We start from the raw sequence: 14,930 nt of genomic DNA, 5'->3' as shown, positions 1-14,930 counted from the left end.
CATCTGTGGGACGCCGTCTAGCAAGGCCTTGAGGGGGGGTACACAGTAACCATGGGGACTGGGGAACCGCCCCCAGAACATTTAAGCTTTGAGGGGGTCGAACACTTCTTTTCCTGCTTTCTGGTAACTTTTTCTTTAACAAGTTGGGCTTTTTCTGCATTAATTTATGATGAAAATGTTGTTCATTCTGATTTTTATTATGAATTATTTCCTGTATTGTTTAAAACGTTTTGCATAGTCAAAACATTTATATATAATCAAACTGAGAGGCTTGGATTAATATTTTAAGTGTCATTATAGAAATGGTTTCTAAGGAGGTCCACCTTTCTGTTAAAGTGTAAGAACCTTTTTTAAACAAAAAAAAAACATCCGCAAAATTGCGTTTGCTAAACCCACCAGACCCCCCAGACCCACCAGACCCACCAGACCCCCCAGACCCACCAGACTCACCAGACCTACCAGACCTACCAGACCTACCAGACCAACTTGACCCACCAGACTCACCAGACCCACCAGACCCACCAGACCAACCTGACCCACCATACCCACCTGACTCACCTGACTCACCAGACCAACCTGACCCACCAGACCCACCAGACTCAGCAGACCCACCAGACCCCCCAGACCCACCAGACCCACCATACCCACCAGACTCACCAGACCCACAAGACCCCCCAGACCCACCATACCCACCTGACTCACCAGACCCACCAGACCCACCATACCCGCCAGACTCACCAGACTCACCAGACCCACCAGACCCACCAGACTCACCAGACCCACCAGACCCACCAGACTCACCAGACCTACCAGACCTACCAGACCAACTTGACCCACCAGACTCACCAGACTCACCAGACCCACCAGACCCACCAGACCCACCAGAAACACCTGACCCCCCAGACCCATCAGACCCACAAGACCCACCATTTTAGTATCATAAACACACTTCATTCAAAGAAACAAAACAAAACAAAACTCTAGTTTTGATTAACATAAAGGTCTCAAAGAGGTTTTGAGGGTCTGTCTCTGTAGGGATCCTTCCTACATTGCAGCGATCTCTCCTAATACTCCACCAGTGTCACAGATTGTTGTTCCCTCAGTCACTTAGACTCAAAAACACAGGAACATAGGGTCCAGTTTTGAAGAAAAAAAACGGTGGTTACCCTTTAATAACATGACAAAAAGTCTGCATTTATGCAAATAATGTGGCAAAAAAACTCCAGCTTAGAGCTGTGTGTGTGTTTGTGTGTGCGTGTGTGTGTGTGTGTGTGTGTGTGTGTGTGTGTGTGTGTGTGTGTGTGTTCACATGTGTCTCAACCAGACTGACTGTAAGCTTCACACTGTAGCTCGGTCTCTTTCAGCCACTATCCAAACAACAATTACTGTCTGACACAGAAGCCTGCACTTACTGCTGGCCCGCTGTTCTCCACTTTAGGTAAATAACACGGTGAGGACCCAGCTCCCTGCAGGTAAATGGTAAATATATATATATAAATATATATCCCGGGTAATACTACCTGCCCGCGTGCAGGCCTCCTGCTCGGCCTACATGACACAGCCACCGCTGTATTACCTCCTTTGGCTGAGACGTGTTTAGGTGCTTATTTGTGTCTTTTCAGTTTTACTTTTGCACTCGGTGCAGGTGGGTGAGGCGAGGCGTTGTTCTTGATCAGAGCTGGTAACAGCGCTGGAGTCCACAGGTGGAGAGAGTTCAGGTCTGGGTTTTGAATGCAGGGGTGTTTGGCTTCTGCAGCTTTGTTCCCTTGAATGTCCTCCAGCCGAGTTTCTGATGTTTTTTCCTGTCTTGTATCTCATTTTACAGTGTGGTATTAGTACTTTTACTTAAGTAAAGGATCTGAATTCCACACTAAAATGAGATACAAGATAGGAAAAATATCAGAAGACACATTCATTTAGTGAGCTTCACATCCTCCTATAGGGATGGAACAATCCACTTCACTCACGATTCGATATGATTCCCGATACTATTCCTCTACTCTAGTTCCTCATCTGACAACTTTTAGCTGTATCTTTTTCAGGCAAAGTGTTGGATATTAGGCCAAAAGACGCTCCGTGAGTCATGCGTCTTCACTAGGGATGTAACCATGCACTTCAATCACTTAAAAAATGTTACGATTCACAGTTTTTTTGTTGTCTTCCCGTTTCTTTCAATTATTTATATTTTTTATTAGTAATTAAAACGTTTTCATTCCATGTGTTGATCATTTTTTTTAACACTTAATGCTTTTTTCAACGTTTTTTGTCGCTTTTTACGACGTTTTTGTCACTAACTATTTTTCAAATACTATTAAATTAAGTTAAAACACCCAAATTCAATAAAAGCAGTAAACGGATCAGTTATTTTACTTTTGAAGAGCGTGTGCAGAAATCTGAAGGTGTAAAGTAACTAGTAACTAAAGCTGTCAGGTGGATGTAGTGGAGGAACTACGTGGAGAATATATCTCTGAGTAGAAGTAGACAGTTGCATGGAAAGAAAAGACTCAACTCGAGTACAAGTACCTTAACATGTGAGTCCACCACTGGATTTTTCCCTTGTAATTCCCGTTGTACAGATGTTTTGACTCCAAAAGACAGTTAGTACAACTGCACCTTTAACTCTGGAGGGCGTTGCACACACTGCAGGAACATCAGCGTTACTTATAGACGAGGACGAGAGAGAGCAGGACGGACATGCCGAGACATACAAGTAGGAGCGGAAGACGTCTCCACCCGCCGATAAATGTGTCATCATGAAACACGACATCCCGTAACAATGGGAGGAACAAACACACCTCGTGCCTACTGTGTGTTGAAGAGCTTGTTTTAATCACTGTATCACAAAAATAGATCTTTCCTAGCTTTTAAATCCATTGCTTCTGCCTGAATAAGACTCTTCTCCCCGGGGGGGGGGGGCTGGGGGGATTTTACGTCAAATACAGCATAGATGCAATCCAGACGCTATGTGTTGGTTTTAGTTGGGTTTCTTTATTAAAAACCAAAGGGGTTTCAGTTTAACTAAGTGTTTGAAAGTGTGTGTTTGTGTGTGTGTGTGTGTGTGTGTGTGTGTGTGTGTGTGTGTGTGTGTGTGTGTGTGTGTGTGTGTGTGTGTGTGTGTGTGTGTGTGTGTGTGTGTGTGTGTGTGTGTGGGGGGGAAGTTTGACTTCCCTGGCTTTAACATCTGTGTCATGTTGGATCCATTAAGTCCAATAACATCCACTTTAGTTGGGTAAACTCCCCGTGGGTCAAAGGGCAGAGTTAGGGATGACAGGATGTCGTGTGTGTGTGTTTGTGTGTGTGTGTGTGTGTGCGTGCGCGCGTATGTGTGTGGTCTTACTATGTTTGTGGGTTCCAAAAATCGTGAGCAGGCCTACATTATACTTGTGGGGTCCCGACACTTTGTGGAGCCAACATACTGGACCCCACAACTTTAAAGGGCTGTTAGAGGGTTAAGACTTGGTTTTAGGATTAGGGATAGAATTAGGTTTTGGTTAGGGTGAGGGTAAGGGTTAAGGTTAGGCATTTAGTTGTGATGGTTAAGGTTAGGGTAAGGGGCTAGGGAATGCATTATGTCAATGATTGGTCCCCATAAATATAGTGTGTGTGTTTGTGTGTGTGTGTGTGTGTGTGTTCTAAGTTGCAAAGGAGTCAGGAAGTGTGGGCCTTATTTAATTTGGCCAGACCTCCGTCTGTGTCAATCCGAAACAGAGAGGGGGGGGGGGTGCTTCCTAATTTTGTGGACCTCCTGGCGGAGTCAGCCCGACATTTTTGGTGTCCCGCTGGAGTCAAAAGCCTCGTCCAATCATAGCAAAAATATGGGCTTCTTTTAAACAAATAACATGCATAAACAAGATATGGCGTGGTCATCCATCAACATATGTTCCTCTGATCTCAACTATTAGTCCAAATAATTCATCATTTCTGGGGTTTTATATAGAAAAAAGGTCTAATTTCATTTGAATTAGGTTTATTGACCATGCATTCCAAAAGTAACTGTAAATAAGTCGGAATGAGAAGATGTAACACAGAGGAATTGGGTGTCAATTTTTTTTAAACATTATTTTTTTAACCTTTATTTAACCAGGTAAGTTGATTGAGAACCTGGCCAAGACAAGGCATAAATCCTGCAAGACTACGCAGAGATACACAATAAATATGCAAAAAATAAACATACACAATACAGTAAATTTATATTTAATGCTTAATAAACAGGCAAACCCGTCCCGGTCCATTTTGACAGAAAGACAACACAAAGGGTTAAACTGTGCTCACACCGTTCATATTGCTAAATGATGTTAACTTTAAAGCTATAGTGCGTAGTTTCTGTCCCACCCCCCCCATGAGGAATTCTAAGTAATGACAACAAAACTGTCCATATGATACAAGCCTTCCCTTATCCCCCCCCGTCCACCACACAGTTGCTAGTTGCCACGGAAGACACAGAGGATTATTTTTAGAAGAGGTCATTGTCTCCCCTCCAGCTTTGTGGAGAATTCGCCTCTGAAAACGAGTCTTTCTAAAAACTCCGGCCAGAATGGAGATTAAGGAAAACTTAGTCAAACTTAAACTAAGACAAACAGAGGTCTAGGCAGCCGAGGAAGAGAGGAAGAGAAGAAAGAGGAGGTGATTCGTTGCTGTTGTTGCTACTGTCAGGATTCTGATTGGCTAACGTGGGCTTGAGCTTCTCGTTACACTGCCACCTACAGGGTTGGTATGCTCTTGGCGGCATATACAAACACACGGGCACGAGTCCTGAAACCTGACAGCTGTGCATAATGTTATTTTTAAAAAGGGACAGGTGAAGGTAGCTTGAGAAATACAGAGAGAGAGTTGTGTGGAGCTGTTAGTCTTAAGGATCTGTTAAGGATCTGAACACTTCCTGCACCGCTGTATGTAAATGTGAGAGGCATGGACAGAAAGAGTCTCTCTCACACACCCAGGTGACAACTAGAGGCAGGAAGATAGGATGAATAGAGAGGAAAAGAGAGAGTCCAGAAGCCGCCCCTGTTAAAGTAGGATGAGGGTAAAGTGATAGTGGGTGTGTGTCTCGGTGGGATGGCAAGACAAGAAAACGAGGGAAACCCGCTGCAGGGGCCTCCCGATGAAAGGCCGCGTCCCTCCGCTCCTGAATGCCTTTTCTTTAATCCTGAAGCAGGTAGAGAGGAAGAAAGAGAGAGAGGGGGGGGGGGGGGTTGCCTCTGGTTTGCCTTTTATGTCAAACCAGACGAGAAGATAAAGAGATATGATAGCCCGACTATCTGTCCAATCTGAGGTTTCTGTTGCATGACTAAAACAACTTTTGAACGTACACACGTTCCACCAAAACCTGGACTACTCAGATCCTCCTCCGCAGCGACGGAAGGAGGGCTGGCAGAGCGAGACTAAGCCGCCGCTCACTTTGGCTCAGCTTGGGTCTCCGAAGATCCCGACGTCCAATGACTAAAATCCTTCATCCGGTTCAAATCTGTTGTTAAAAAATCAGCAAGATCTAAAAAATGTGGTTAACAAGTCAATGAATGACAGCGTCTGGCACACGCACGCTACGACCAGATACCAAAATGTAATGTTTCTGCGTGTAAGACATGTATAATGATGTACCTACAGACCAGGTCAATGAGCAGAATAGTGATATCTCACACACACACACACACACACACACACACACACATTTCAACCTGCCTCTCTCTGACTCTGTGATCCAGTGCCCCTGACCTTCCGGTCTACCCTGGCCTTTGTGTTGGCCGTGACCTTTGACCTTTCCTAGACTAGACTCTGTGTCTGGTGAGGGGATGAGCTAGCTAAGTGTCAGGTGTGTGTGTGTGTGTGTTTGTGTGTGTGTGTGTGTGTGTCAAAAGAAAGCCTAAACAAAGACCACCATATTTAGAATACTGCCTCAAAAGGAGGGAGAGCGTGATAAAATGTCAGGCAAGTGTGTGTGTGTGTGTGTGTGTGTGTGTGTGTGTGTGTGTGTGTGTGTCTGTGTGTGTGTGTGTGTGTGTTAAATCACTCTCAACTTTATTTTAACATCAAATATATAAAAGTTGAAGGTAAAAAAAAAAAGAAAAACAGAAAACTACAGCAAAAGAAAAGCAAGTCATTTCCCTGTTTCCTGCTCAGAGTAAAAGCTTGACTAGTAAACTAGTCGGAAAAAGACAGTAGTGTGAAAAGAAAGGCATCTTCCTGAGTCTCCCGGAGCTGTTGCTGCCTCAGCACAGTTTCCAGTGCGCACTACCGCCCTCACATGGCCGCTGTAGGTACCACTGTGAACCAGAGTTAAAAGCTAGAGCATCACCTTGTGCAGCTGTTTTCTCAGAAAGTTGATTGTAGGAATTAACTCCATCTAATGAAGAAGACTGGTGGAGGCGATTGAAAGCTACATAGAGAACTAGCAAGTGGACAAACTTCAATTATGTCACACCGGGGTTTTAAGCTGGCTGGTGACAGCGTACGCAAACATCTTTAATTCTTTGTAACAGTTAAATAAACATAAAAAAACATCCCAGTTTAAAACCCCAAGACAATGTTATATATGAGAAAATAACAAGCAAAACAACCTTTTTGATGACATTGTATCTAGAAGATAAGTAGGATAATTAATACAAAACACATATTAAATTACTTCAAACATGTTTTGTAAAATGAGGTTTTGAAGTACTTTTACTTTGAAGTTTGCCAGAATATTATGGAATTCTTTGTGCTTTGTTTTGGGCGTTTAGGTGACGCGCTCATTAATTTGATCTTAATTGCGATCCCATCCGCACAGTTCAAACAAAATGAAAGCACGAGAGTACGGAAATTAAGGAAGTACGGTGGAAAAGTGCCAGAGGGAAGGTGTCACTGGGTTCTGCACATAGCAGGAATTAGACACCTTCTGGGTGATCTAATGCACACACACGCACACACACACACACACACACACACACACACACACACACACACACACACACACATACACACACACACAAAAAGGGCAAACACGTGCAGGAATGTACGAAACAGGTTATTACTGATTTTATAGGCTCCTGTAATTTGATGCAGTGATGACAGCACATTTATTTGTGACATTTACACCCACACGCACACACACACACACACACACACACACACACACACACACACACACACACACACACACACACACACACACACACACACACACACACACACACACACACACACACACACAATTGTGCAGTTAAGTTTTGTGTGTGGTATATTTCCAGTCTTCTATGTGCAGGTTCCTTTAAATATAAACACATTTAAAAGTGAATACAGGAAGATGTGACTTCTGCTGGTTTTGATCGGGAGCCCGGGGCCTCGCCTGCAGGACGGGTGGGGCGTCAGATTGGATCAGACGGGCGTTAGCACAGCTGCTGTCTGCTGGACTTTCTATCTCTGGACTCTTGTTTTGAAGGAGCAGAAAGAGGAGATAAATGAAGAAGAAGAGTCCCACGCTGCTGAAGCAGACACACACACACACACACACACATACTGCACCAATACAAAAAAATCTGTACATTAACAAACTCTGCCTAACTAAACACAGCTGGTTCAGCCCATCTTCACACACACTTCAGTTCCTTTGTCACGCAGACTTGAAAATGTGACCGCGTCTCTTCCCCCCCGTTTTAAACAAAGAGAAGTGAAGCTGAAACAAACCCACCACGTGTCCCCTGAAGAATCAAATCTGAAACATGTTGTTGGTTGCCATCTTCCTCATTCCTGGCTGTCTCTGCTGTCAGCAGACATCAGTGTTAGCCTCTAAACTGTTGGACCCAGGTGGGATTTGGTCGGCCAACATTCGCAGGTTTTGGTCGATCAGCAGAGCAGACTTTCTTCTTGTAGTCACAGCTCTAAATGATTTGCCGTCTCTATGCCAACACTCAGATGAAACTTGTTTTGAAGCATCACGGAGCGATAACACTCGCAACGATTGCTTTTGAAGTCAGATGGACATCAGCTGACTTGTCCTGGCTATGTAATGGAGGCTGTGTGAATTGAGGCAAAGTCGTCTGCTTTTGTTTTTTGAATCGTTTGAGTTTGACTGGCACGCTCTTAATTATTCATCTTTGCCCTTTTCTTCAAGAGTTGAGTAGCTCCCGACTGGAGAACTAGCACCACCAGCTAGTTATGCTGCAAACTCCTGATTCAACCGAAATAGTCACATTATTTTGATCTATTGGGACGCGATTTTCACGTTTCACCACGAAATGGGAACGCGCACATTTCACGAACTACAATCCTCTGGAGGACAACAACGGCCGCTGGGACACCATCCGCAGTCTCCGGGGGACGCAATAACGGCAAAATAGCTAGCTAATGCTAGATAAAACAAAGTGGTGGAGCGAGCTAGAGAAAAAACAGAAAGATGGAGAGAGAGAGCGTGATGCTAACGCTAGATAAAACAAAGTGGTGGAGCCAGCTAGCGAAATAACAGAGGGAGGGAGAGAGAGAGAGAAAGAGAGAGTGGTGTTAACGCTAGATTAAACAAAGTGGTGGAGCGAGTTAAAGAAAGAACAGAATGGGCTTCTAATTGTGAATGCTAATGCAGTATTACCCTTCTTTATGCATGTCTCAGCCTTCTGATCTACCCACTCTTGGTCTTTCTCGACCTACACTGTGTCTTGCATAAAACAAAGTGGTGGAGCAAGCTAGAGAAACAACAGAGAGAGAGAGAGAGAGACCTCAGGACTTTGTTGAAAACATGGTTTACTCCACAGGATTGTAATAGAAAAACAGACGCCGGCAGTCGAAAAAAAAAAGAAATTGAAAAAAAGACGCCAAGTGTGAACATAGCCGTAATGATATGAAGTGATGCATCCATCAATTGCAGTTTTTCGCTCTTTTTGCTCCATATCGGACGCTTCTGCCATCACTCTCTCCCTCTTAACTCCCCCTGATCCTCTCCCTTTTTTAACTAGTAAGGTGTCTGGTTCAGTAATAAACTAAAAGGACTGTTTCCATCCACATTTCCCTTTAGTTTATTACTCACAGCTGCATCTAGTGCAGATGTTGCAGCAGACGGCTCAAATGAAAAATTAAAACAGTAATTTTCTTTTTTCATCTTCATTATTTTTCTATCCCCAGAGAGCCAAACAGCTCGTAGTTTAGAGGCGTAATTGATGTTGAAGCCCCTGCAAACATCTTGAGCCGCGTTACCTCAACAGTCCCAACTGTACGTTTAGTTTTTAAAGGTTTTAACATGCCGTACATGCCAATTACATCTGCTGTTTGTCTGTCGTCACCTCGGCAACATTTTTCACGATCCAGCCCCAAGTACACCAATTAGTTCAAGTTTTTAAGACTTGAGAGTAATAAAAAATCCTGCGTTTTATAGTCATGGCTTTCCTCACAGCTCGTTTTTTAAGGGAAATTTAGCTTTATTGTTGTAGGAAACATAAAACCCTTGGTTCACTTGTTAAGGCACGTAATGTCTTGCATTCAAATAGCAAAAAGACAAGTTGAAAAAACAACAAAGCAAGGGTGTCATAGCAGTCATTTTACACTTGAGTGTCCTACTCGTTGCTCATTTCTCGTCCCGACAGCTAAGAACAACTTTATGACGTCATCGCGTGGGACGCTAATGGGGTTTTTATTGGAGGGGAAAGCACCTGGATGAAAGCAGAGCAGAGGTTGTTGGTTTAATGACGTCCATCACTACAAACAGATGAGTCAGGGGTGCAGAGGAGCGGTGGGAATCAGTCCGAGGGAAGAGAAGAGCCAGCGAGAGGTTTTCTAATGAGAGGTTGACTAGAAACGGGTTAAAATAGATAGAGACGTCCTTAAACAGTCCAGTAAAAATGATTTCAATCCGTATCCTGCATCTAAAGATTACTTACATAATCTATTCATCTGCCGATTACACTTGATCAATCATCTTTTTTTTATATTAAATGTTAGAAAATAGCGAGACACCCAGACAACGAGCTGAGGTCTTCAGTTACTAACTGTCCAACCGTGTTTTCATTTACTCATTTTTTAATGATTATATTTGGGGCTTTTCCACCTTTATAGGTATAGATAGGACAGCTAGGTAAGACAGGGGGAAGACATGCAGGAAATCGTCACAGGTCGGATTCAAACCCTGGACCTCTGCGTCAAGGCACAAACCTTGAGTTACATGTGCGCTTGCTCCGCCCACTGAGCCAACCCGGCTACTCATTCACCCATTGTTATGCACATTTTAAAGTATTGTATTTGAAACGCTACATAGAATTGGCAAAATTTGATCAAACGTATGCAATTGTACTTTATAAGTCTGCAGCAAGTTTGGAGCAATTTATTGAACATCTGGGGTGGTGTTTTTGGTATTTGGACAGCTCAAACTCTGACGGATGAGAGGCTCGAAAGGTACGATTTAAGTCCAGGAAAAGATAGAAAAACATGGCTATGAGGAGATAGATGGTAATCTGACTGACAGGAAGCATAACAACATAAAACAGATGAAAAGGGCACTCCCAAGTGTTGAAAAGTTCTTCCTCGGCCCATGCTACACCCTTCCACTGATTTTCATGGAAATCGGGCCCGTAGGTTTTCTGTAGTTTGGAAAAAAATTAATAAATAACAAAAAACAAAACCTGCTAAAAACCTGCTAAACAAAAATACTTCTTTTTTTGGGGGACAAAGCTGTCATTCTGCAAGATTCAGTGAGATTTTGGCAAGTAATTTCCTGATTTTAAGTCATTTACGACATACGGAAACAGCTGAATTTGGGCATCTCGACCCATGCCACAAAAACTTGCCAAGGCCAATTTTATTGTGACATTTATCTACAGCCTGAACTTAAACAGCCATGAATTAAAAGCTTAAACAAAATACAATGCAGGTGCGATTTTATCCTTAGCAGCCGACTGCTCCCAGTTTGTTATCTCTCTAGGCCTATTCTCCACGCATCTGACAAATTCCATGTGAAGTACCAGCATGCTGAGATAACGCAGATTTCTCCCTCTGTCCACCACGTCTTTGGTTGCTGTACAATCACTTATCCTGGGCAGGACAAACATGTCTGAGATGAAGGAAGGTGTTTGGGTTTGCGGTCTAATCGCTGATGGGGATAGGAGGAAAAAAGGCAACACAACCTAAACATTCCCATCTGGAGAGGATTTCCCTCTGTGTGTGTGTCTGTGTGTGTCTGTGTGTGTCTGTGGGTGTCTGTGTGTGTGTGTGTGTGTGTGTGTGTGTGTGTGTGGATGACTGTGGGAGCTGCCTCTCTAGTTGGCGTTTTCAGTTTTTTCATCTATAACAGCATCAAAAGTGAATCTTTGTAGCCGTCGCTCGGACTTTCTGTCGAGGGCGTTTTAGGTTCTGCCGAGTCATGGCGCTCGATCTGTAATTAGGTTATCAAACTGACCCCGCTGATTAAACTTGCACCCAAAGACCCAACATTTGCCCGCCCCCCTTTACCACGTTGCTCCCATCACCGGCCCCCAGTGAGCATGCAGTGTGACAGCTAAAATCTTCCCCCTGGCACACTCGCTGCTCAAAACAATGCGTCCCGATAAATCCTCTAAGGGCCCGAGGGTGTGTGTTCGTGTTTGTATGTGCGTGCGTTGGTGGACAACACACACACACACACACACACACACACACACACACACACACACACACACACACACACACACACACACACACACACACACACACATACATACACTGGTTTTCGCACGGATGCCGGATAGAATCTGTCTGTCCAAGCACTCTCCTCTATCAGGAAGTGAGGTCTGTCCGATGGGAGTAGTAAGTCCAGAGAGCTTAGCAGCCCAGAAAAGGTTCCATTGTGCCCTTTGTGCTAGAGGGGATTTGGGCCTACAAACTGACCAGTCTACTGGAAGGTGATGAGGATGGAAGGTCTGGAAGAGCCGGGCGGAGACCCGCCGGGCGTGCATGTAAACAGATGGGGATGCCAATTGGCAAGGGTGTGTGTGTGTGTGTGTGGGGGTGACGGTGTCCGGAGACGCTGGCACAGAGGTAGACTGATCTCTGATAAGATGTGTCTCCATGTGTAACACAAATCCAAAATAGGCACTTTATTTGCATAATGCATGCAAACCAGTTGTAAAGAAGTTGAGGCCATTACTATATTCTAGGGAAAACCAAGCGAATCGCCTGTAACTCTTAGTCTTGGGCAAACTCATCAAGACATCGAGTCAGCAAGCCTGTCTCCAGATGTTTGAGGAACAAAACATCTTCGTAGGGGAGTCAGTTGGAAGTATGACAACGTTACACTCGTCCAGGCTCGTTGGTCTAACGCGTAGGGAGAAGGAGACTGGGATGCTTCGTGCGTTTGTAACAATTAGTTCAATCTTTAAAAAGCTCCATCACATTTTTTGACGTGTGGTTGTCTGCGCTACTTCTCCATAGTGAGCTATCTACAGTAGATGGAAGTCGCCACGCCCCCATTTTGGAGAAGCAGGCCGGGGTACCAACACGCTATGTCACACGCAATGTCCTGCCTAGGGCTGGTTCCCAATATTCGATCATTCAGAATATAAATATATTCATATTCAATACAGGACTTTTACTTGCAACAGAGCATTTTGACAGTGTGGTATTAGTACTTTTACTTAATTATAGGATCTGAATACTTCTTCCACCACTGCCGTCTTTTCACCTAAACTCACACTTCACCTCTTTTTTTTTTTAATTCTTTTTTTTTTTTTACCTTTATTTATCCAGGTAAATCGATTGAGAACAAATTCTCATTTTGCAACGACGACCTGTAACATTCACACACTTCCACGTTGACACCTGGAAGCTGCCCCAGTCTAATCTGCTGCCACCGAGCAGCTCCACTGGAGCAGTTGGGGTAAAGGGCCTTGCTCAAGGGCACCTCAATGGTGGCGATGAGGGCGGGACAAGCGCTGCTTTTTCACTTTCCCCACCCAGATGTGATCCGGTCGGTCTGGGGATTGAACCGGCCTCCGACCTCCCGGTCACAAGCTTCTTTAACCTTTAGGCCACCGCTGCCACCTTTCACGTAACACCAGACAGACAGCCGGGTCTTTGAAAGTGACCCCTGTGTAATTATACAAAATGACCCCCAAAACCCTCCAAAGTACCTCTTTTTCTGGAGGGTAAACACAGAGAGACGTGGGCAGGTTGCAGGTTGCAGGAGGAGCGGTCTGGACTGGCGGTTTAACGTGCGTGCAGCTGGCGCGCTGACAGGTTACGGGCCGACAGAAGGAAGTGGGAGGCGGAATGAGGGCGCGACGGGTGACAAGTCCCGCAGAGAAACTACACAAACGATGCACTCTTAAGGTGATGCGGTTGACCAGAAAGAGTCCGATGGAGGGAAGGCGAGGCGTGAGAGAAAGTGGCTCCCTGGTGGGACCCCTGCATATTTCCCCCAGGTGAAACCAGGTGTGAATGTGAGCCAGACAGCTCCGGCAGGCGGCCTTTACCTGCCGCCGCCCTGTCATTACTGTTACCTGCCCGGCCCCGAGGCCACCTCAACTCAGCTACACACACGGTGTGTGCGTTTGTGTGCTAGGAAGTGTTAAGTCTGCATTGTGTGAATGTGATTGCGTGTGCATATGTTGTTGTTTTTTTTTAGTCCTTTGTACTGTATCTTGTGCTTTGAGTGCAAAATCCAAATTTAGGTTAAGAGCAAAGTTAAGGAATATGCAGTCACACACACACGCACACACTCACACAAACACACACACACAGACGTGCATCTCAGCTCTATAAATGTCTCATAATTGTTAAATATACTTCCGCAGCACTGGTTTACATTGCCCTGTTAATGTAAGTTTGTGTCTTTATGAATGAATTGATGAGCACATTCATTTGCGGTGCGGTAATGAAACAAAACTGTACATATTCAAATTTTTATATGATATACAGTATACACACATACATATATATATAAATATAAATATGACTTTTTCAACAGCCAGGCCCCTTGTCAACTTCCCGTCAGTTGATGTCATTCAGATACACAACAACAGGAAATCAACTTGGGCCATTATGAATGTGTGTAATGGTCTATTCACTTAACTTAACCCAAAGTTAAGGAACTTTTCTTTTTACTTTGACCCGGACCTGGACCAGATCTGTCCCTCTCTCCTCTCTCTCCCCTGTTATTCCTTAATTCATCCACCTGCTAAAGTGGTTAATTCTTTATTTTTTCCCACTGTTGTAATGTGGTTTAAAACGATAATGCAGTCTGTCCAGTGCAGCACAAGCACGTCCTTATCAACATAAATGTGATTGGTTTTTAAGCCTAAATTTTAATCCACAGTAGCAGTTCTTCTTGCGGACCAACATCTGAGAGCGCATGCCGCTGCATGCCCACATAAAGCACTCAACCGTCCCCCTCGGATTTAGGATTGTGGGGCACAGCTGTGCTTTCCGCCCTGACTTGTTCCCACCTCATGTAAACTCCACCGTCAAGGGCAAAAAGGGATGGTGGATTTAATTGAGGATTTTTATTTTTTGTTATTTAATGTTCATTGATTGCTTACTTAATTATCACCATACCCGAATGAAATGATGAATATTTTGCGTACTGTTTTTCTGCTTGGAGTGGAGATGTGTTAACATGTGTTAACTGAATTTTGTTTTTTTATGTTTAATTTTGATCTGTGGAAAATTCTGCTTGACTTCTTTGAAACGAACGTATGGCTCATTACGATAAAAACTAAACACGTGAATACTTACGTACTATTAATGCTAAACAAAGGCTTTAAAATAAAGAGAGGAAGAAGAAGAAGAGAAGTTGTGTCATGTCACACAAATTGGTAATACTGTATCGATACACAGGCGCAGATGAAACCATCTTTTTAGATAAAACAGATGTTAACAAAGTTTCCTTTTGGGGACGTCATTCGAAATTGGAAAAAAATTGAAGTTGGAATAAAGGTTGTAAATTGCAATATATCGCATGTATCTCAAGTATTGTGATGCTATCGTATTGGGAGGCGTCTGGT

The 14,930-nt window shown here is 44.0% G+C and overlaps 1 protein-coding gene across 1 annotated transcript in view; it reads left to right on the top strand.

Moving 5' to 3' along the window:
• col4a6 (collagen, type IV, alpha 6) overlaps positions 1 to 14,930 on the top strand; it is a 131,135-nt gene that overhangs the window by 69,090 nt on the left and 47,115 nt on the right. The gene's annotated exons all lie outside the window — the stretch shown is intronic.

This window comes from Etheostoma cragini, chromosome 19 (assembly GCF_013103735.1).
Source record: "Etheostoma cragini isolate CJK2018 chromosome 19, CSU_Ecrag_1.0, whole genome shotgun sequence".
Taxonomy (NCBI): domain Eukaryota; kingdom Metazoa; phylum Chordata; class Actinopteri; order Perciformes; family Percidae; genus Etheostoma; species Etheostoma cragini.
The sequence above is the reverse complement of the archived record's forward strand: the minus strand, read 5'-3'. Positions and strand labels throughout refer to the sequence as shown.